Source organism: Perca flavescens, chromosome 8 (assembly GCF_004354835.1).
Source record: "Perca flavescens isolate YP-PL-M2 chromosome 8, PFLA_1.0, whole genome shotgun sequence".
NCBI lineage: Eukaryota > Metazoa > Chordata > Actinopteri > Perciformes > Percidae > Perca > Perca flavescens.
The window spans coordinates 17,718,558-17,739,628 of NC_041338.1; the positions used below are offsets into that span (position 1 = coordinate 17,718,558).

Here is a 21,071-nt window from a genome sequence, read left to right on the forward strand (position 1 = left end):
AAACAGGTATACGTACATATTTAAATATAACTAGGGTGGAAGTATTTCTAGCATCTCTAATTAACCTCAGAAACATAGTATGCTGTAGCCTACGTGAGACTAGTTATTGTTATTTCATTTTCTACAACAAATGAGTCTCCTTAGAGACCGTCAAAAATTGCCGTCGCCGACTATATTTCAAGTCGTCTAGGCGGGGTATTGGGTAAAGTTTTCAACTAGCAATAATCGCGCCTCGGATAAACCTCATAGGCTACGATACTGCCACTGCGCAAAGATAACGCCAGCTGGCAAAGACAGAAGAGTGTCTCCGGCCCGCACACCTCTCTGTTACGGTTCAACAATGGGCGCGGCTTAAAAGTCTACCAGGCAGTTTATAATGAATCGCTACAATTGTGTAGAAATTTAAAACCATGTTATTCCCAGAGAAAATTCATGGAGACTTTACAAATACATCTCCATTAATGAGAGCAGTAGGTAAGGAAAAGACAAATACAAAAAATTGAAAAGACAGACGCGTCCTGAACTTTGCGGTCGAATCGTGCATTCATTTATTATCAATATGAATAAAGTCAAGAACAAACAATCCAACATAAAAGTGCACACACAACGTTAAATACGTGCACAACAATTGAAGTAAGTTATAAGCGGAAATGACGTAATCTCCAGTACGTCTTTGTTTAAGGCCCCCTGAACTCAAACCATGGATGCAGCCAGACTAGAAAGATGAATGTTTATGCCTTTTTTTTTTTTATTTAAACAAATTCAGTCGCATGTTTAAATGCGGAGAAACATGTGAAGACAACAGAACATACCGACACTAAACATTATTACAACTTAAATAAACACCTTTAAGACCATGCAGTGGTTAAACTGAAATACATAATATTAACAAAAGTTTACAAAATACTGTATTACACTCTGGCTACAAGCCCATTCATATTTTTATAACTTAGTTTACAGTATATAACCACATTAAACTGCAACGCCAATCATGAGATCAAGCTTAGTTTATGATTTAGTTTTAAACAATAGATGAGTCTCCTTAGAGACCGTCAAAAATTGCCGTCGCCGACTATATTTCAAGTCGTCTAGGCGGGGTATTGGGTAAAGTTTTCAACTAGCAATAATCGCGCCTCGGATAAACCTCATAGGCTACGATACTGCCACTGCGCAAAGATAACAATACTCAGGCAAAAACAGTGGAGTGTCTCCGGCCCGCACACCTCTCTGTTACGGTTCAACAATGGGCGCGGCTTAAAAGTCTACCAGGCAGTTTATAATGAATCGCTACAATTGTGTAGAAATTTAAAACCATGTTATTCCCAGAGAAAATTCATGGAGACTTTACAAATACATCTCCATTAATGAGAGCAGTAGGTAAGGAAAAGACAAATACAAAAAATTGAAAAGACAGACGCGTCCTGAACTTTGCGGTCGAATCGTGCATTCATTTATTATCAATATGAATAAAGTCAAGAACAAACAATCCAACATAAAAGTGCACACACAACGTTAAATACGTGCGCAACAATTGAAGTAAGTTATAAGCGGAAATGACGTAATCTCCAGTACGTCTTTGTTTAAGGCCCCCTGAACTCAGGCCATGGATGCAGCCAGACTAGAAAGACGAATGTTTATGCCTTTTTTTTATTTAAACAAATTCAGTCGCATGTTTAAATGCGGAGAAACATGTGAAGACAACAGAACATACCGACACTAAACATTATTACGACTTAAATTCCCCAAAATAAACACCCTTAAGACCATGCAGTGATTAAACTGAAATACATAATAACAAAAGTGTACAAAATACTGAATTACACTCTGGCTACAAGCCCATTCATACCTTTATAACTTATTTAACAATATATAATCACATTATACTGCAAAGCCAATGAAAAGATCAAGCTTTCTTAATGATTTAGTTTTAAACATTAGATGAGTCTCCTTAGAGACCGTCAAAAATTGCCGTCGCCGACTATATTTCAAGTCGTCTAGGCGGGGTATTGGGTAAAGTTTTCAACTAGCAATAATCGCGCCTCGGATAAACCTCATAGGCTACGATACTGCCACTGCGCAAAGATAACAATACTCAGGCAAAAACAGTGGAGTGTCTCCGGCCCGCACACCTCTCTGTTACGGTTCAACAATGGGCGCGGCTTAAAAGTCTACCACTTTATAATGAATCGTTACTCGTTAACTGTGTCGACATTTAAAACCATGTTATCCCCAGAGAAAAGTCATGGAGACTTTACAAGTACATCTCCATAAATAGAAACAGTAGTTAAGGAAAAGACTAAATAGATAAGCCTAATAGAAAACACAATCAGACGTGTCCTGAATTTTGTGGCTGAATCGTGTAGTAACTTATTATCAATACTTACATAGTTAATTAAAGTTATAAACAAACAATCTAACATAAGCACTCACACACAACGTCGAATAAATGCACAACATTGAAATAGGTTATAAACGGAAATGACGTACTCTCCGGTACGCCTTTGTTTAAGGCTCCCGGAACTCAGGCAGACTAGAAAGATGAATATATTTAGACCATGCCATTTTTTATTATTTAAAACAATTCCGTTGCATTTTTAAGAGTGGTGAAAACATGTAGAAACAACAGAACATACCTATAATTACGACTTAAAGCAACACTATGTAACTTTTCCTGCTTCGGTCTCCCTACAGGTTGTCTCATTGGAACTACAGCTGCAGCTAAAAGTTACATAGTTCTGCTTTAAATTCTCCGAAGTAAAACACGTATAAGACCATGCAGTATACTGTTATAGCCTACATATAGGCTACAGGCAAAATAGAGTGACACTGCCTGATCATTATATCTATTTCTATAAATTTTTACGAAGTTATGGAGAAAATTTCGTTTTGTCTTCATAACATAAGTACATTGATTTTATTTTGAACTATATATCAGTCTCCTTTGAAACCGTCTAAAATTGCCATTTCTGACTTTATTTCAAGTCGTCATGACGGGGTATTGGGTTAAGTTTTCAACCAGCAATGATCACGCCTCGGATACACTTCATAGGCTAGGATACTGCCACTGCAAAAGGATGACGAGAATAAGTTACGGAGGGGATGTCTCTCAGATCCGCATGTCCCTCTGTTAGGGTTTTACGTTACTTTCATTATTTGGATAACACATTTCTGGAGTTGCTGTCATGCTATAGTTTGCGTGGGTTAAAAATAGTTATTTAGGTTAACGTGCCTTGTGATTGTAGTTCGGTAGGTGGGACTTATTTGCGTGTGTTCTAACTATGCTTTGGGCTGGATGAGACTGATATTTTCCAAAGAAGATTACCAAAAAAAAAGCTTGTTATCAGACTAGCCCTACTGACTTCGTCAGAGTACCACTTCTTTATTTTTGCGTACCAAAATATCCCTTTCAGCCACTGTAGTCTGAGTATATGTTACATACAATCGTTCAAAATTGCATGGAATTAAGTTTAAGATACGATAAACGGTTATTCCGAGCACATTGGATTGCTGTGCAGCCGTTGCAGTTCAAAGTGGGAAAGGGTACATGGAGTGCCAGTAAAACAAAAATATAGAGATCATCAGTAGGCTAATACAAATATCTAATATATATTTAAACATGTACGACTGGGAATTTGTAGAATAGGTGTAGACAAAAAAAGAGTCTGCAGCAGTGTGTAAACCATTACTGTATGAAATAGGCATTAACACGAAGAGACAAGATAAACAGAACGTAACGTGGTAACGTTATACTTACAAACGCTAAATCGACTGATTAGATCACTATTAATATGTAAGTATTAAGATAGTACAATACACATTACGACCATGCGTTGCAAACGCAAGGTCCGTCGTATGTCCGCGTTATATATTTCATTTTTACATATTGTCAGTCTCCTTAGAGACCGTCAAAAATTGCCATTGCCGACTATATTTCAAGTCGTCAAGGCGGGGTATTGGGTAAAGTTTTCAACTAGCAATAATCGCGCCTCGGATAAACCTCATAGGCTACGATACTGCCACTGCGCAAAGCTGATTTAGAAAAGGTATGGACAGGGAAGTCACTCCGCTACACACGTTGTTTAGTTACGGTACTTTAGCTCTAAAATAATTAAATAACAACCACACGGTCTTCGGAGCACACTTAAATACGTATATTCTACCAACCCAACCTGCTGCTTTTTGAAGTATGCTAAAGTATGCTAAATTAACATTAATTCAAACTGTGGCTGTGACGCAATGCATCATGGGATAGAATCTCCCACACAGTAATTTTAATGTCAGCCCTGCCCAGCGTACAGTTTTCCTTCATTTAAAGGCATACAAACTTTAGTGTTTCACACATATTAAGCATGTAATCAGTAGCTCACTATAGTATGAATTTAAAACGTGAGAAAATAAGACTGTAAGCGGCGACAGTCTACGGTGGCCCATTTGACACACACACACACACACACACACACACACAAAGGTAAAACAACGTGTTTTAGTGTTTCAACAAAAGACAGCGATTGCCATGTAAATATATAATATGGCATAAATTGAAACTTTTTCGAGGAACAGCATTTCAAACAAAACGACTTGCTCATCATTACTCCAATCCGTCCCTCGACAAAACTAACGTTATGTTACAGAAACACCACCAGATGTCGACATAGAACAGTATAAACCTGCTGTACTACTTTCCCTGTGTGTGTCAATGTAGGCTGTTGTTCTGAAAAGTAACCACATGTGTAACATAAACCTAGACAGCTACTTCCAGAGAGCAGATATGACGTTATATCTAACATAACCACATCTCAAAACGGTGTGTTAATGTAGCTAGCATCAGAGCTAATGTTGCCACATGCATTTAGCTACCACGTTCAACAGAATGCTTACGGTTGGGATAATTACCGTCAACGATAATCGCCCAGATAAGTTTAAAATTATCAAAAGAGCAAAAATTACGTTTTTAAAAACGTAAGTCTGGTTGGTAGCCTAATACTACCGTGCAATGATAGCACGCTCCTCCAATAGACCTTACAAGTAACGTTATACAAGTTGAACTTTTCTCACCTGCTGCGGCCTCCTCGAAAATTCTATTGAAGAAGCCTACAGATTTGGTATATCTAAAACACAGAGTAATTGATAGCCTACATACGAGTAACTTCCACATGCTCTACGGTGATACTGAAGTTGTAGGCCTAGGCTAAATGAAAACTGGCCGGTCCGAGTTGATTAAACAACTCTTTTTTTTCGTATTTTTACTTGCTATATAATGGATTACCAAATGCCACGTTTGGACAATCACTTTAAGCACTGGGCCAGAGACTACTTTAAGACAGACTATGGATCTGACTTTGATTTACTGTAACATCCCTGAGAAAGTTTTAAAGAGGTAAACTGTAGCAGTTGCGATTCATGGTTGTGGACAATTATTTAATGGTTAAATGTAGACATAGTCATAGTTTTTCCTTTTTCCCCCTTCATCTTCTTATTTGAATATACAAACACTTTTCTAAAGGTTACAGAGCCACATGTTTCAGAGATCCAATATAACATAAAAACATATAAACAACTAGAATCCTGCCAGGATTAACAAACATGGTTTGGTTCTAGGGATTTAGGCCTACTATAAAGTTTTAATTAAAACAAGTTCTAAGATTATTGTTTGAAGAGAGAATATAATAACTCAGTAATAGTAGCAGCAGCGAGAGCATATTCATTCATTTCAAAACCTTAATACAGATTTATCAATGTTAAAATCCTCCAGGAGCCAACCACCAGGAGAAAGGATGCTTCAATGGGGGGTATCTATACATGTAGGCTATTTTGATCAGGCCATAACCCCATAGTAATGGTATGCACTTTGCACACTGTGTTTGTGGTGTATGACACAAACTGTAATTTAAAAGCCATTTCACTTGTTGTTAAAGCTTCAGTGGGATAATGCAGGTGCTACTGGGTGCTCAGCAGATAAGCATTGGCGTGCCAGGTGTTAAAGCTGCCTGGGCTGACACATTAGACAGGGATTTGCTCCTGCCAGAATGTCAAGCCAATGAGGTTCATAGAGGTAGGCTTGGCTCACTGCCAGAGACAGGTAAGTACGCAGATAAGGGGATTACACCATGTTTGCACCAAGTAATCTCAAATGAATCCTGCCAGCCTCTGTTTCATCCTCACCTGGAAAGCCTAACAAATTTCTCTTTTCTCAACCAGTGAAACACATTACACGATGATCCTTTTTAACCTGGCTTAAAAAGCATTTGAGAGCACATTGGGTTATGGTCATTTGTACTGTGACAGTAATAATCTCTTCTAATTCTCTGTGGCACCTGATTATTTTTTTGTATTAATGTTTTCTCCTTTATCACCAGCTCTGCCCAGTCAAGTGATATGTGGGGTATTGTAATAACCTGGGCTGTGCCATAAATGAGATCTGGTTTGGTGGTCCAGCACTGCAAGGCTTAGACTTGACCTGTTGAACAAATACGACTCTGTGAGAGCAGTTGAAGTCCCTTTGGGCTGTGTCTCTCCCTGTTGGTTGGAGATGAAAATAGAGTGTAACAGATGGCCTAGCTGTCTTCGCCATTCAGCACAGGCTGCTGGGCAGCCCACAGAATACTGTGCCATCCAAAAGGGACTCAGTGGGCTGCCATAGTCTTCAACATGTTGAGAACTATTTTCACCCTGAACCATCAATCACAGGCATGAAAAAAAGAAAAGAATCAATGTTATACTTGGGTCACAATCTAACCTATTTTACACCATATGGAGCAGCTCATATAGGTCAAGTAAGACTGTTTTGGTTTGGGGGGAAATGTAAGCTTGTCAGTAAAGTCTTTAGACTGCACTTGTGCCAACTAGGCTGATCCAGCTTAGACCACACAGTGCAGATTTCTCCCCATAATCACACATTTACAGGCATTGTCAAGGACAAACAACCTCTTTGAATTAGATATTACTGGCTCAGTAGGGAATGGATATGGTGCACACTTTGGATAGAAATGTGTGCATGCAAGCAGGTGTGTATTTGTTTACATGAGTGTAGTTGGATGCACACAGGCCCTTGTGTAATCTGTGCTACATCACATTAGCCTGGTTAAAGGCATTTATTGATGCTGAGAGTCCCTCTGTTACCTCTCAGAGTGGGGCCACCTGGACAATACAGGATGAGCTGGGCAAACTGTGATTAGATTGTTTTATGAGCAGGGAGAGTAAAACAATGACATTTTTCTTGAGTAAAATGACAGCTCAGGGGACATCTGATAAGAGAAGACAAATGTCGCTCATGGTGCCTTTTTAGTTTCTCCCTAAACCTCAAGGTCACAGTGCTACATTAGTATTTTAGTATCACTCCTCAATGCCACACAGCAATACGTATATACATTATACATTTAAATTGTTGGTATGTTTAATCTACACCCAACCAGCATCTTCAAACATCAATCTTCTTCAAATATTCTGTCTTTCTTTTTGCTCTGACACACACATGCTTGCAGACTGTTCACACCAACCCACACACTGCTGCCACCCTGCTATTCCCAGTTTGTGGTTATTCCCAGACTGAATCAGAATGGCACCATAAGCCTGTCAGTCCGTTTTATGCCAAACCTGATGTCTCCTTGTCGCACATGCCTTTGCGGAGAATCAGAGCCCTGCATACAGTAGCCATCGCTCGGCCGCTCACACATCCCTCCCTTCCTCTGTAATTACATATAAGTCATATTGACAGCGGGAGGCGCACTTAGCTAGGTCAGGAAGCCATTCAAATCAAAGTGTTCCTTACGCTGTAAATATCCTTCCTCTGTTTCCCCGTTGAGTCTTTCTTCACACCTTTATCATTCCCCACCATGACAGTTTCCTGTGTCTGTGAGCCGCTCCATCTGTTATCTCTGCATCTTTAGGTTTGTCACTACAGTACATCTGACAACCTTCACCTGGTGATATGATAAATAGCAAGACTGATAGATACTGACAACACAGATGCATAGGAAGAGCACAAACAATGGGTCCAATTGTGAGAATGTGAGGATTAATTTATTGTGTATATATATATTTTTTTTTATTTAACATGTGATTAGATGCATAGAGCTTTAAATAAATGCAGAGATGAGGTGCCCCGATGCATGTCTTCCCCCTTCTCTCTCCCCCTTTCCTGTCTACAACCATCCTATCAATTGAAGGCCAAATTGCCCCCAAAATAAAATAAAATAAATGCAGGGATGAGACTGTAATGCATTTTCTGTATGAAAGACAAGACCAATGGGTGTATGTTATTTATCAAATGTCATACGATTAACACAACTTCAACTGTGAAAGTTGTATGTTTCTTAGTTAGTAATGAATGCATTTGAAAAGCATAAGCTTGCTGTAGTAAAAAAATACCCAAATTGCTCCCAGAATATAACCCATACTTTTTACGCTTGAATGTAATATGTATAAATATATATCATATTTTGCAATAGCATTGGGAATGAGTTACATGGTTAAAGATGCTCAGACAAGCCTCAGTGACCTAATGGACTTGCTAATGATGCGTGCACTTCATAACTATTTACTTATCTTACACACAATTCCTTATTATATTAGATTATGTGCTTATAATTCATTCAAAACTTCATGTGTGAAAATGCTACTTACCTTAATCACAAACACAATTCAGAAACAAGGCATGTATCAATGCCTTTGTATACAATATCTGTTAATGTGACGATAAAAAAAAAAAATTAATATCTGCAAATCAGACAGGTGTTGATTTACCTATAGTTGTAGTGTTGTTGCATTGTATTATGTTGTGTATGTATTTGTGTTATTTTGTACATTTGTTGTACATTTGTTGTACACACACTGTACACACAATTCAGTTGTATCAATATATAATATGTTTTCATAATACTGTACATTAATAAACACTTAAAAATGTCCTTATAGCGGCACACAACTACATTTTAGCATGTTATAAACATGTATTAAATGTTTAAGAGTCTATAAATGCTGAATAGGTGTGTTACACTCCTGTTTGTTAATGATTGTTAGTTGATGAAACAATACAAACTGCCACCAACAGAGGGCAGTCTATCCACATGGCAAACAGACACTGAACTATGAACCTTGAATCTGATATGACCACTACATCATTATGGACAATTGAAACGCTGTATCATAAATTAGGTTTTATAATGTGTTCAAAGTCAAAACATTTTACAGTCCGGACCTGCTGAGGGACACTGTATGACAAATGGTGCTGTTTGACTGTGGTATGATAACAGATCATCACTATTCAAGCAACATAAAGGCAAGCTGCAGGAAAAGGTATAGGCACATTGATCAAAATGTCATCACAGTCAGGCTATCTAGTAGAACAAAGTGAACTTCTTTTCCACTTTATTGAATTTAGAGAGCTTTGACTTGGCCTCTCCTGGCTACGGACATCCCCTGGGCTAGCATGTTCCAAGACTCAGCATTCTCATTACTCTTTAGACAAACAGGTTTGGACATATTGAAGTCAGACCCAAAACAACTCGGCTCTACCCCGCCACTTTCCACTCTCCCAGCTCTGTTTGTGATTTGGAAGTGTTTGTCTCTCTCACTCTATCTCTGGGTGTCTGTTTGCCCGACACTTGTCTGGCTTGGCCTAGTTTCTCCTTGATCTCATCAGTCAATGTGAGGACCTGTGAAAGCCATCTCCCCATCTTGCTGTGTGAATCTCTGCCAGCTCTGTCCCTGTGTCAGCAGTTAGGGGCTGACTCACACCCACGCAGTCTCCAGTCTTTGCTCCAGGGCCCACTGGGCAAAGGCAGCACATCTCCCCAAACAGACACCCTAATTTGCCTATAAATCACTCACAAAATGGACACCCAGCCATACAACAAGGCATGACACGGAGCCAAAAATCCAAATTGCTGTGTTGTATATTAGGCTCTAAGGCAAAAATAAGCTATTCATATAACCTCTTGGGTGATGATAGAGCCAATCACGCTTGATTAGTACTTACACACATATGGCCCATATCTGAAATCAGAGCAACTTTTAGCTTCTAGATGCATGAATGAGTCAAAAAATCTGTGAATTTCTTACTAAAAAAGACCTAAACATATGGCTTATTCAAAGCTTGTTAGACATTCATGTGGAAATGAAAGATTGTTGCACTTTCTAAAACTTAGCTTGACTAAAGAGCTTCAAAATTATACCTCTTGTGATTAACGATTCAGCAGCCAAGGTACAGCAAGCACACCAATAATTTATGTTATAATGACCACTAATACAGCTCTTGTGAGGACATAGTCAAATGGGGTTCAGTGAAATATAAATGAATGAGGAGTGGTTGCTCTTGATAGTATTTTTAAACCATGCAATGTCCCCGAATTCCCTTTCGATTCCATTAATCTGTGTTCATTTGCATGCAATAGGCCTATCAATGGTTTATTTTTGTTTTATTTAGCTGTTTATTTGATAAACCATGAATGTGCAGTTAACATCGTTACATTCAGCCACTTAAAATATAACAGATTCGTTGGCACGTAGAATTTAAAATGACAGCTAATTTGCAATTATTGTCCCAATGTGGGATTTTAGATAAATTGCACAATTTTAAATGAAACCATATTTTTAAAATAAAGGGAAACAACAAAACAATACAACTCCTATTATAGGACCTACTTTATATATTCTTAACAGCACAAACACTGGAACATAAAAGTAAAGCCAGTGATGATAAAAGTGATGGTATTAGTTTACATCACATTTAATCATCATGGGGCAGTTTTTGGTCAAGAATTGTGATAAAGTTGAGTTTTGGTTTTATTTGGTTAAAATTGAGCTTCCTGCTACTGAGGCTTCTGCTCGTTGGTGATGCTCAGGATCAAACATGACATCTGAAACAGCAATGTGTCTTCCTCTGGATAATTGCCAGTCCTCCTGTCAACAGTTTTTACTGGGAGCGGTTTCCTTCCTAAAGCAAAGTTTAGTGAAGCTGTCCACGGTGACTTCTGTTGATTGTCCTGAGTAAACCACGAGACTGTTTATGAATAGACACATGCTGTAGGGTAGTTTCAGTGTTGTGAGTAAGCCTAGCTTCAATGAAACGGCGGGAACGTTAGTGAAACTAAAACCATTAGCCTACTAGTGAACATTCCTTATTTTGCCCGGAATGACCTGGAGGAAGCACCCCCACGCAGACACTTTGGGAACCACAGCGCGCGGGGCTGCAAACCGCTCCCACAGCACGCAGAAATATTTCGGTGCGTCGGCGAACAATCAACACAACTTGTTTCTCTTTCACCACTCTCTTCTTCTACTACTTTCCGCCTGCTGTCTGTCTCCTATAGGCTTTGCCGGCGCTGAGTGTGGGGAGGGAGGGCATTCATTCCTTTCCGTACCCGATCGCACCTCTCTCTCTCGCTCTCTCTCTCTCTCGCTCTCTCTCTCTCTCTTTTTCTTTTTCCTCTCCTCCCCGTACAACCTCCCGGGTTTTCAAACGCGATGACTGTCAAGGCGAACGCGTGAGCGGATCCCACAGGTGTGTTGTAGTTGCTGCCAACTGAGCCGCGGCTCCTGGACACTCACACAGACACACCTGGAAACTGCCACATGACTCGGCACCTGGGCGTGGAGAAAGTCCCTGATATCATACCCAGAGTCTTTTGTTGAGGAGTTGCCCGGGTCGCCTTTCAACCGGAATTGACACATTGGTCAACCAGGTAGCCAGTGTTTTCATCGGATAGTGCCTTTCTGAAACCTCTCACGGGACGTGTGAGGAGAGTAAAATGTGAACTTGATTACGGACTTCTTTCTTTTTCTTTTCCTTTTTTTTTTTTTACTATTTCACCAGAGGGCTCTTCAATATCTGGACTGTTCGCGTTTTTGCAACTACTCGCTTCGCTGTTTTTCCTCCAAGGTGAGTTCCGGGGAAGCTATCCCAGCAAAGCGGGGTTGGGACTATTTGCGTTAGCATTTAACCATAGTATCAATTTCAAACCCTGGTGCGTAGAGCTCCAAGTTTTGATAGCCTATCATACGCACCATCGATATGGCATGGGAGCGTAAACCGTACACAGCCTAATAACAGCGTACGTTCCCCTCTTACACGTTACTGTTTTATTTATCGTTTTGTTTTTATCGTGTAACTCCAAAGTAGCCTATCGTATTTCCTATTTGTCCACTGCAAACACATGCTGAATAAACAACCGAAGTATAATAATAATAATAATGAAATGCTTTTGAAATACTTCTTTAAAAAGAATGGACTTATATCTCCGGCAGTGTTATTGTTCAGGAATGATGCAATGTGTAATTGAAACGCTTATTAGTTGTCATGTCTAGTTGCAAAGTTGTTCTACTGTTAAACTCAACAGCTGTGTGTTTAGAGAGAGAAAATAAAGCCCCCTGTAGACATGCTCTTCCCTAAACCATTTCATCTCAGTAGCATTGCAGCCACAGCATCTGCCCAGTCACCTCACAAGGAGCCGTCTGTCCCCTACACACAGGCAATTTCAGTAAGAAATGGGCATGTGAACTGTGTTCCTCACCTCTGGACAGTAGGCTGTACATCAACAGCTGAGAGGACACAAGTAGTAGTGAGCATTGCCTTTTCTTTGCTTTTCCTTTTTCCTCTCTTTCTTGTAGAGAACAAGGAGACAGAAGCACTATTCATGTCCTTGTTGAATCTCCTGTGCATTTCTGTCTGTCTGTATCTTTCAGTCCCTGGCGTGTCCCTACTCCGACCACTGTACCGCCTTGTTGTCATTCTAAATCGTCCATTTATATTCGCAGCCCCAGCCGTCTTCCTCCCCATGTGCACAGGCCTACAGTACATAGGATGCTCCATCTCCAGGGGATTATTCCTATTAGATAACATTACACAAGCAGTCTCGTAGTGGGAATGGATTAGTGCGGGCAGGGGGCACATGGAGGCAGGAAAGGTGGCTGGTGGTGGCTGGAAGGGGGTTAGAGCAGGAGGTCAGCCTCCTGTCTCCTGACTGAGCAGGGATGGTTTTTCAAAAGATGCCATCTGTTCACATGGACACACAAGCAATTGAAAACCAAGTTGCTTCCTTGTCTTTTCCTTCTTTTTACAATTTCTCTCTCGCTCTCTTTCCTCTCTCTCTGCCCCACAATGCTTCATTCAGGGTTTATCTCTTCCACTCTGAATAAATAGAGACACCTTATCTGCACAGAGGAGAGTGGTGATAAATGTTTTCTCCTGCTCCCCGCAAGGGTGAAAAAGACGAGCGTACCACACTTCTTCATCATAGATGCTCTTTTTAGGGCAAGTGAATATGAGACATTTCTCATCCAGGTCATGTTAATGTTTCAGGATTCTGCAAAACAATCCAAAAAGCAAACTCTGTAATACAATGGAAACAGAGAAAATAACAAACAAAGCAGGCATTTTCACGAATACCCTTTTTTTTTGGTAATAGGCTGCCAGCTCTGGAAATGAAACTTTGTGGTGAGATCCACTCCCAATTATTTCTGGATCCAGTAAAATAGCCTCTGACCAACTGAAAGTCGAAGGTAGTGAGCCCTCAGCTGTTAAGCTCCTACATGTTTTGGGTGAGCTGAAGTTCATTCTGTCCTTTTTGTGTTGCAGTTTTCTCAGATGGTTTAAACTGTCCTCTCCTGGATGCATGCGCCTCATTTCAAAGAGCGTTGGAATATTTTTAAGGTCAGATGAATTTAAAATCATCCCCAGTCTCTTTTGTTTTCTTTGCATTTGGATTATTGACTTCTGTCATTTTCATTTTGAAATAAAACCATAATCCTCACAAGCAACAAGCAATCCCATGCCTTCTGTCTGCAGCCTGCAAACAGAAAAACAGCACTAAACGAACGGATACATGAATAGAGTATGTTGTTGGTTCATAGCAAAAGTGGTTCATTTTAAATGACTAGTTAATCTTCTTTTTTCCAGTCCCTACTAAAAACATGATGTAATATAAATCCTCATCGTATTGCAAGGTCTGTTAGACCTACATCCACTGACTAGCAGTGTTGCCACAGTTACTTTGAAACTGGATGTAACTTAGTTACTTTACAGATTACTTGATTTTAGAAGTAACGAAGTTAGGTTACAAGACAACACCCCCACAACCTCAACATAAAAATGACAACCGGTTTACTGTGAGGCAGCTCGGCATTGCCAGTAGTAGGATCTGGTTTATTATGGCACGAAAGAGAGCGAGTCAGCCGTGTTTACGGGCAGCATTTCCTCTACAACATACTGCCCGACCAACTTCTTCAACTCTCCCCCACTTCCTGGTTTTGCACCAAAGTCCAGCTTTTGTTGTTTGGGTGGTGGGGGACCTCCTTTTCTCTGCTTCGCACCACCTGGTGGGACTTGCTCTGTAAGTTTGACTGCAGTGCTGCGACTCCAAATGTTTCTTCAAATTTGAAGTAGTGTTTTTGTAGCTAGATAGCACTTTGTCGTCACCAGCACAGAGTGTACAACAAACTTTACAGTGCCCATATTATGAAAAAAATCACTTTTTCTGGGATTTGGGGGGTTCTTTTGTGTCTCTGGTGCTTCCACACACATACAAACTTTGAAAAAAATCCATCCATGCTGTTTTGAGTAAGATACGGTTTCTGAATGTGTCCTGCCTTCAGTCTCCTAGTGAGCTGTTCAAAATTGGCTCGGACTGTGACGTCACAGTACGAAATGAGCTGGCTAACCACAACCCTTAGCTCGTAGCGTTAGCGTTAGCTTGCTAGCTTTAGCATGCTAGCGTTAGCATGCTAACGCTAGCATGCTACCTTGTTCTATAGCAAAGCACTGCTACAACACACACAAGTTCACCATAATCTACAAAAGAACTACTTACATGTGTGCCCTCATTTAGAAGTCTTCCAGCTAATCCTGCCTTGTAACTGACCAAAGTTGGAGAAACAGGCTTTCTTTTACCGTCTCTAGAGTTAGCTAGCTGACATGCTCTACATCTGAGCTACTGAGCATGTGTGATTGCAATCAAAGATGGTACAGAAGAAGAAGATGAAAAGAGGTCTCACTCTGTAGCTAAAACAGAAACCAGGTGAAAAGAGGATCTGCAGCAGTGAGAGAGCTGTGCAGTACAACAAAAATATGGTGTTTTTTGAAAATTAAACCATGTAAATCTATTCTGGTACAACCTTAAAATACAGTTATGAACCTGAAAATGAGCATAATATGGGCGCTTTAATATTGCCGTCTTTTAGCTGACACAAACTCAAGATAGTGACTGTATTTCCAGCTAGAAAACGTGCATCTCTCTCCTCCCTCCATTGTTGTTTACGTTTGTGTCGCTGCGTGGTACACGTGAACTGTCCACATGCTGAAAACGTAACCTGTCCTCATGCTGAAAACGTGACTTGTCGCATACGTGACTTCACTCCCCGAGACGCAAGAAGAAAGCAAAAATATATATTTTTGCTAAGGAAAATGACAAAAATAGTAATGCACAGTGACTTGGATAAGTAACTTTAATCTGATTACTGGTTTGGAAATAGTAACACGTTAGATTACCCGTTACTGAAAAAAGTGCTCAGATTAGAGTAATGCGTTACAAATAATGCTTTACGTGGCATCACTGCTGACTAGTAGGCACTGTTTGACCAACATTTCCCCACTGTGGAATGGACTTCGTAAATTTATTAGTCATGAAATAGGTTTGGCGCACATGAGAGAGACCCATATGCAATACCGTGTTCCTCTTGTTTATCTAAAGTACATAGACGCCAGGGGAGTGTGGGCAGATGCGTGAAGGGCATGTCCGCTTGCAGTTGGATGGCTTTAGAATCTGGGGAATAGAGATTTGCTTCAGATAAGAGATAGGCTTGTCTTTTTATGTCTTTATTATCTTATGATGAAAGGACGTCATGGTGAGGTGGACTTCTGGTGTTATTTCTGCCGGGTTTTACAGCTCCTACCTTTTGCCCTTGGATTTCATGGCCTTGTCCTAAACCTTCCCCTCAACAGTGTTCCTTTCTTTACCCTGCCCTCTTACTCCGATTGTGGCATTGTTTGTACCTCACAAGTCAAACCCTTGCCACCCTCACCACTCAACACTTCTCCCCTTCTGTGTTTGAGATCAGAGATAACAAAGCTGATGAATGGCAGGCCTATGAGATGTGATCATGCTAATTGTCATGCTTACTCCCTCAGCAGGAGGCTATGAGGATGGGCTCTGTGGAAGAAGATGGCAACCAATGCACCCCCTCGTGCAGCTAATTAACTGCAATTCAGAGTTGAACCTAGTCTCTCCACAGGCTTCCAAGCCAAGCACTTCAGCCCCAGATATTATGGTCAAGTTCAGCTCAGCAGGGTGTACTTTTACCTCTTAAAAACAACCTTAACACGTCCTCAACCCTCACTGTCTTTCATCCCATGTACATGACCAACCACACCATGCACTCAACCCATCGCGGCTTACTTCTCCATGCAGCTGTCAACTCATGCTGGTTTTCCCTCCGCTGCTGTCCTCGCATCTACCTTTTAACCGTTCTGTGACTCTTCCCCACACTTTCAGGGCTTGAAGCATGATTAAGAGGAGCATGATGAATATTGTAAACATGCTCACACTCGTGAAAGAGATAAATGATTCACATGGGGAGGGAGCTGCCTTAATTGCTCGGTTGAGAGGTTGTGGGTAGAATGTTCTTATTATTTTTAAAGCGAGAGAGACATGACATGAGTTTTAGAGAGGTAGGTGGCAACTTCAGAGAAAAAAAAGTTAGCCCAGAGGAATACATGATCTCCATTGCTGTTCAAAAGGCATTTAGTGTGGTGTTGGTTGTCAGCAGACATGAGGTTGCATAGCTGAGGACTGAACACTATTGATGGATACACAATATGCCTCAACTTCCCCTCACCCACTTCCCTATGACGGCTGAACTGACAGGCTGACACACAGACACAGAATATCGCAGAGGCTTTTTTAGCTACCTGCTCACTGGAGGCATGTCAACCAGCTCGGGCCACTGGCAAACGTTCAGCCCCAGCCAGCCATTGCAGCTAGACAGCACAGAAGCAGGTATCTGAAAACTAATCAGCAATGATGAGAGTGAGTGGTCACCTTGATTCCTGTCCTGGGAAATCTCAGTCTGAGGCTTTCTTCTCAATACTTGTATTGGCAGCAGAAAAGAGAGCAAGGAGCTAATTTATTTTTTGCTTTGGTAATTGAGTCTGGCACGTATTGCTATCAAAATGCCATCTATTTAAACATTTCAGAGGCAAGTTGGTTGTGTCTGCTTCAATCAGTGTAATGTGACTGGCTGATGTGTAGTCCTGCTCCTTTTGCTTCATGATGAAAAGACAACTCGCAGATCTCTCAGACTTTAACATATTGAAGATGAGTCAACGCTTTATTTCTGTGCAAATTGAGGGAGCCTGTGCAGGATTTGGCAGTGTGCTGATATATCTTTCTCAAAGAGATTTGGGTTTGAAATGGACTTACAGTAGCTGAGGAATAATGGAAACTGTGTGGAGCTACTTAGTCCACCTGTAATGCATTTTCACTGCACTTTTTGTTCAGCAATGAGTTGCTCCATGTTGAGTGCCATTTAATCCGAGCTAAGGCACCAGAGGGTGCAATTCATTTTTATCCAAGTCATTTCACAGTTAATCCTCAAACTGACCAATTTACTCCTGCCAAGATCATTTTTAATTATCACCTCTGCTTTACAGCTAATATGACGTCCAGCTGGTTTATGTTAATATGGTAGTCAAGTATTGGCCCTCTTCTTTTTAATTTTTTTGTATGCACACTGGGCGATTAATTATGTAGTACTGAATGTGAGCCTCAGCCAGGACTGGTGGGTGACAGATGCATGAAGGGTCAGTGCACTGGCGGCAGCTGGAGATGAAGGTCACACCAACCTGAGAGCGCAAAGAGGGAAGATAATGTGGCAAACTTGGAAGACCTAGAGGGATGGTCTGTGAGAGTGTAACTTCATAGAAGAGATGAATGATCCTCATTGATTTAGGAAGTAACTCACTTGCAGAGTTTGACTCTGAACAACCTTATTTTAAAAAGGTGGTGTTTTAAAATACAGATATGACATATTTTACTCATTTAAAACAGGGGAATTATAGATGACCTGCCAGCTAGTCCCTCATTTAGAATTTTAAGTGGTATGAAATCTTCAATCCTATGAAAATAAAAAGTTATGTTGCATTTGCACCTCATATAGTTGATTTCTGTAAATTTTTGGAAAACTGTTTTCCATTTTGTATTTGGGTTTTGAATTTTTTAGCAGTTGTCTTAAAAATATAAACCTCCATAATTTAATAACGTTTACAAACTAATAAAAATTCTGTAGGCAGAATGTGTTTCTAAAATAGAAATATAGCAAAATTGGATCTTGAGGAAATGCTGTCCTTGTTATCTCTGGCATCTACTGAAACCTGCTGGCAGCTGGAAATGGACATGGGGGTGGCAGCGCTGCTGGAGGTTGGGTGTCTGTCTCCTGCTTGTCTGTTTCAATCAAAATTAGAAATTAGGCAAGGTTTTGCAGGCAAAAAATGAGATGTTCTTCATACACACCTGTCCTTGCCACTGCCAGTGTGAAGCCTGCAGGCCTCTTTTAGCCCTCAATTGCTCTTGGTCATTATGTCTTTGCAAAGAAATCTAATGCTGGATGAATGAAATGAAAGCGTAAAGCAGTTCACATATAACTGTTAAGATGTTTGTCATTCAGCTCCACGTTACACAAACAGGTAGTTTCTATACTTGTGTTTTTAGTAAGATGGAAATGACAAAGTATATACTGTAGGCAAGACTTTCTGCCTTCATTAAAGTTCATAATGAAATGGTATTATGAAATTTGAAATAATTTCTTTGTCAGTGTCATGTCCTTGTCTCTGTTAAATGAGGTGGGTATTGCAGCCTTTCAGTAGCCTATGATCCAAAAGGGACCTATTAAAATCAGTTCATACAGCAATTGTTAAAGTTAACTGAGAATCTAGTTAAATGCCACTGGCTCTGTTGCCTCTCATCTGTAAACTGACGGACCATTTTACTGTGGCAGTAGTCTCGGCAGCAGTAGTAATAACACTGTCAAAGATACTGCCTTAACCTTAGAGGCTGACATTTTGTAGTGACCACTGGTCATAGTTGCTGTTGTCTGAGGTGGGATTTTCTAAGGTAACAGTGATGCTTTTTAAGATAAGTTTTTTTGTTTTTGTTTTTATTGAGCCCCATGGGGAAATTAGTGGCCCAGTGCAACAGCAGAAGGATTCAGGAGGGAAAAGACAGGTAGAATATAAGCAGAAAAACAAATAACATCTGCAATAAAAACAGCAAAACTAGGCATAAATGGTAATAAAACAGTGGAAAAAATGCAGTCTGAAGGTGAGCGTTGTCACATTTAGTTGCATACTTTTTTTGGATAGCAGGCTCATGTAGGGCATTAGTATGAGTCAGGCTTTTACTTTGGCATTGACCTTGTTGAGTTGGGGCCATTGTATCACACTAAATAAAGATCTGTAGAAGTGTATACCTCCCTGACTTGGTCGTGATCTAACAGGAATTTCAGCTATGCCTGATCAGCCAACCATGCCCCCTGTGCTGCTGGAGCAATGTGGAAGTACCCACTGCCCTTGTGTTTATAAGTTTCGGTTTATGTCAACATTTCCATCTCTGAACACTGTCTAGTTCCCTTTTAAGCAGGACAGAGTCTCTCTCTGTCCTCTCTCCATTCTCTTGCACGCAGTAACTTCTGTTGAATCTCTTGTTTGTTCAACTATTTTTTTTCTCTTTTTTTTACTTAGTGTGTCTCTAGTCTAGGTGGATATTAATCCTGGTGCTTCAAACCTGCCTGGGGCTCAGAGCTGTCTTCTGAAATGCAGATCTGTGGAGGTGTCATCATAGCTCTATGTCTTGGGTATCTGCGCTTGCCCCCCAGCCCCACTCTCCTATTCACGCGCCCGTGATGACATGCATTATTCCTCACTGACTCATCTGGGCAGCAGTTTTGGTTTCCCCTCTCAACTTTATATGCAAAAAGGAAGTTGTTAGATATATTTTATGCTGGTGTCTGCAAATCACGTAGACATGGCATCTGCAATTTTCCACCCTCTTCCCTAATCTGTATACATTGGGTCAAACATGTGATGGTCATGCAGATAACTTGCGCTTCTTGCATGGTTTATTTTTGTCCTGTGACACTATGTTTCCCAGTATTCCCCTTTTCACAGATCTGTGTTTACAGTTGCTCCACACTCGGTTTTCAGCCTCTAACTAAAGCAAATGACAGGCCTAGGAGAAATTACATCAGAGTCGCAGCCACATGCCCCTGTAAGAATGCCTAAATATTTACAGGCCCTTTTATAACATATGCTAGCATGGCACTCAGCCTCCCATTTGTACAGCCTGTAAGTTTTTAAACTCAGCCCTGTGGTCGCTTCCTGCTGCTGTAGCTACGTCTATTCCACGTCCTGTCTGGGCTGATCCCACGTCATTGATCCCTCCGTGGAGCTGGGCTCTTTAATTACAGTCATTAGCCAGAGTAGATCTGCTGCTCGGGTTAGAGAACCTTATTACCAAGACCTTGTCTTTTTTCTCTACACACATTGCGAACAGCCTAATGCTGCTCGCCGGTGCATTCTCTGAAAACAAGCTGCAGTTACAATGTTTACAGAAAACAGGCTGCCAAATTGGATCCCCAAATCACACAAGTCTCACCAGGAGACATTTTCCCTTCTACTTTTATCCTCTTTCAATTGAATATATAGGAGAAGTATGGAGCTTTTCCAATCATTTTCCAATGCTATCCAACAGATTGAAGCAAAGTGGGGTGGAAGAGGCTTGGTCAGTGTGGCGCTGCTTGTTTACTGGTGGCGTGACCAGACCGGAGTAGCCATTTATCTACCACTTCAGACTTCCATTAAGATCTCTCTGTAGTCCTCCATGTTGAGATCTACAGTACATTTCCACTGACATGTCTCTCCTCCTCTGCCTCCCTTAGCCAGTGTTTTTATTTTTATCCAGGCTCTGTTCTGTTTCACTTCCAGTCCCAGTTTTTGTCTGCCGTCAGGATGTCATCACGCATTCCTCTGTGTCTGTTGTTCAATTAGTCATGTGGAGTTTGTCTTCTCTTTGGGTAATGGAAAAAAA

General features: G+C 40.7%; 1 protein-coding gene and 5 non-coding genes across 10 annotated transcripts in view; 1 reads left to right on the top strand and 5 right to left on the bottom strand.

Moving 5' to 3' along the window:
* Nucleotides 1–135: 135 nt before the first annotated feature.
* LOC114560895 (U4 spliceosomal RNA) lies at nucleotides 136–276 on the bottom strand. The gene has a single exon (XR_003693275.1). It is a non-coding gene; the product is annotated as a U4 spliceosomal RNA (small nuclear RNA).
* A 761-nt stretch (nucleotides 277–1,037) lies between these two features.
* On the bottom strand, nucleotides 1,038–1,178 carry LOC114560896 (U4 spliceosomal RNA). Its single transcript, XR_003693276.1, has one exon. It is a non-coding gene; the product is annotated as a U4 spliceosomal RNA (small nuclear RNA).
* Nucleotides 1,179–1,943: 765 nt separating this feature from the next.
* On the bottom strand, nucleotides 1,944–2,084 carry LOC114560875 (U4 spliceosomal RNA). Its single transcript, XR_003693257.1, has one exon. It is a non-coding gene; the product is annotated as a U4 spliceosomal RNA (small nuclear RNA).
* An 851-nt stretch (nucleotides 2,085–2,935) lies between these two features.
* LOC114560876 (U4 spliceosomal RNA) lies at nucleotides 2,936–3,076 on the bottom strand. The gene has a single exon (XR_003693258.1). It is a non-coding gene; the product is annotated as a U4 spliceosomal RNA (small nuclear RNA).
* Nucleotides 3,077–3,890: 814 nt separating this feature from the next.
* On the bottom strand, nucleotides 3,891–4,031 carry LOC114560894 (U4 spliceosomal RNA). Its single transcript, XR_003693274.1, has one exon. It is a non-coding gene; the product is annotated as a U4 spliceosomal RNA (small nuclear RNA).
* A 7,113-nt stretch (nucleotides 4,032–11,144) lies between these two features.
* plxnb2b (plexin b2b) overlaps nucleotides 11,145–21,071 on the top strand; it is a 119,210-nt gene continuing 109,283 nt past the window's right edge. For 2 of the 5 annotated variants that reach the window (XM_028584436.1, XM_028584438.1), the window contains exon 1: nucleotides 11,145–11,878. The gene's annotated coding sequence lies outside the window, so the exon portion shown is untranslated. Of the gene's footprint in view, nucleotides 11,879–13,573; nucleotides 13,649–16,979; nucleotides 17,019–21,071 lie in introns of those variants that run through there. The other 3 variants (XM_028584437.1, XM_028584439.1, XM_028584440.1) reach the window with 3 other exon arrangements.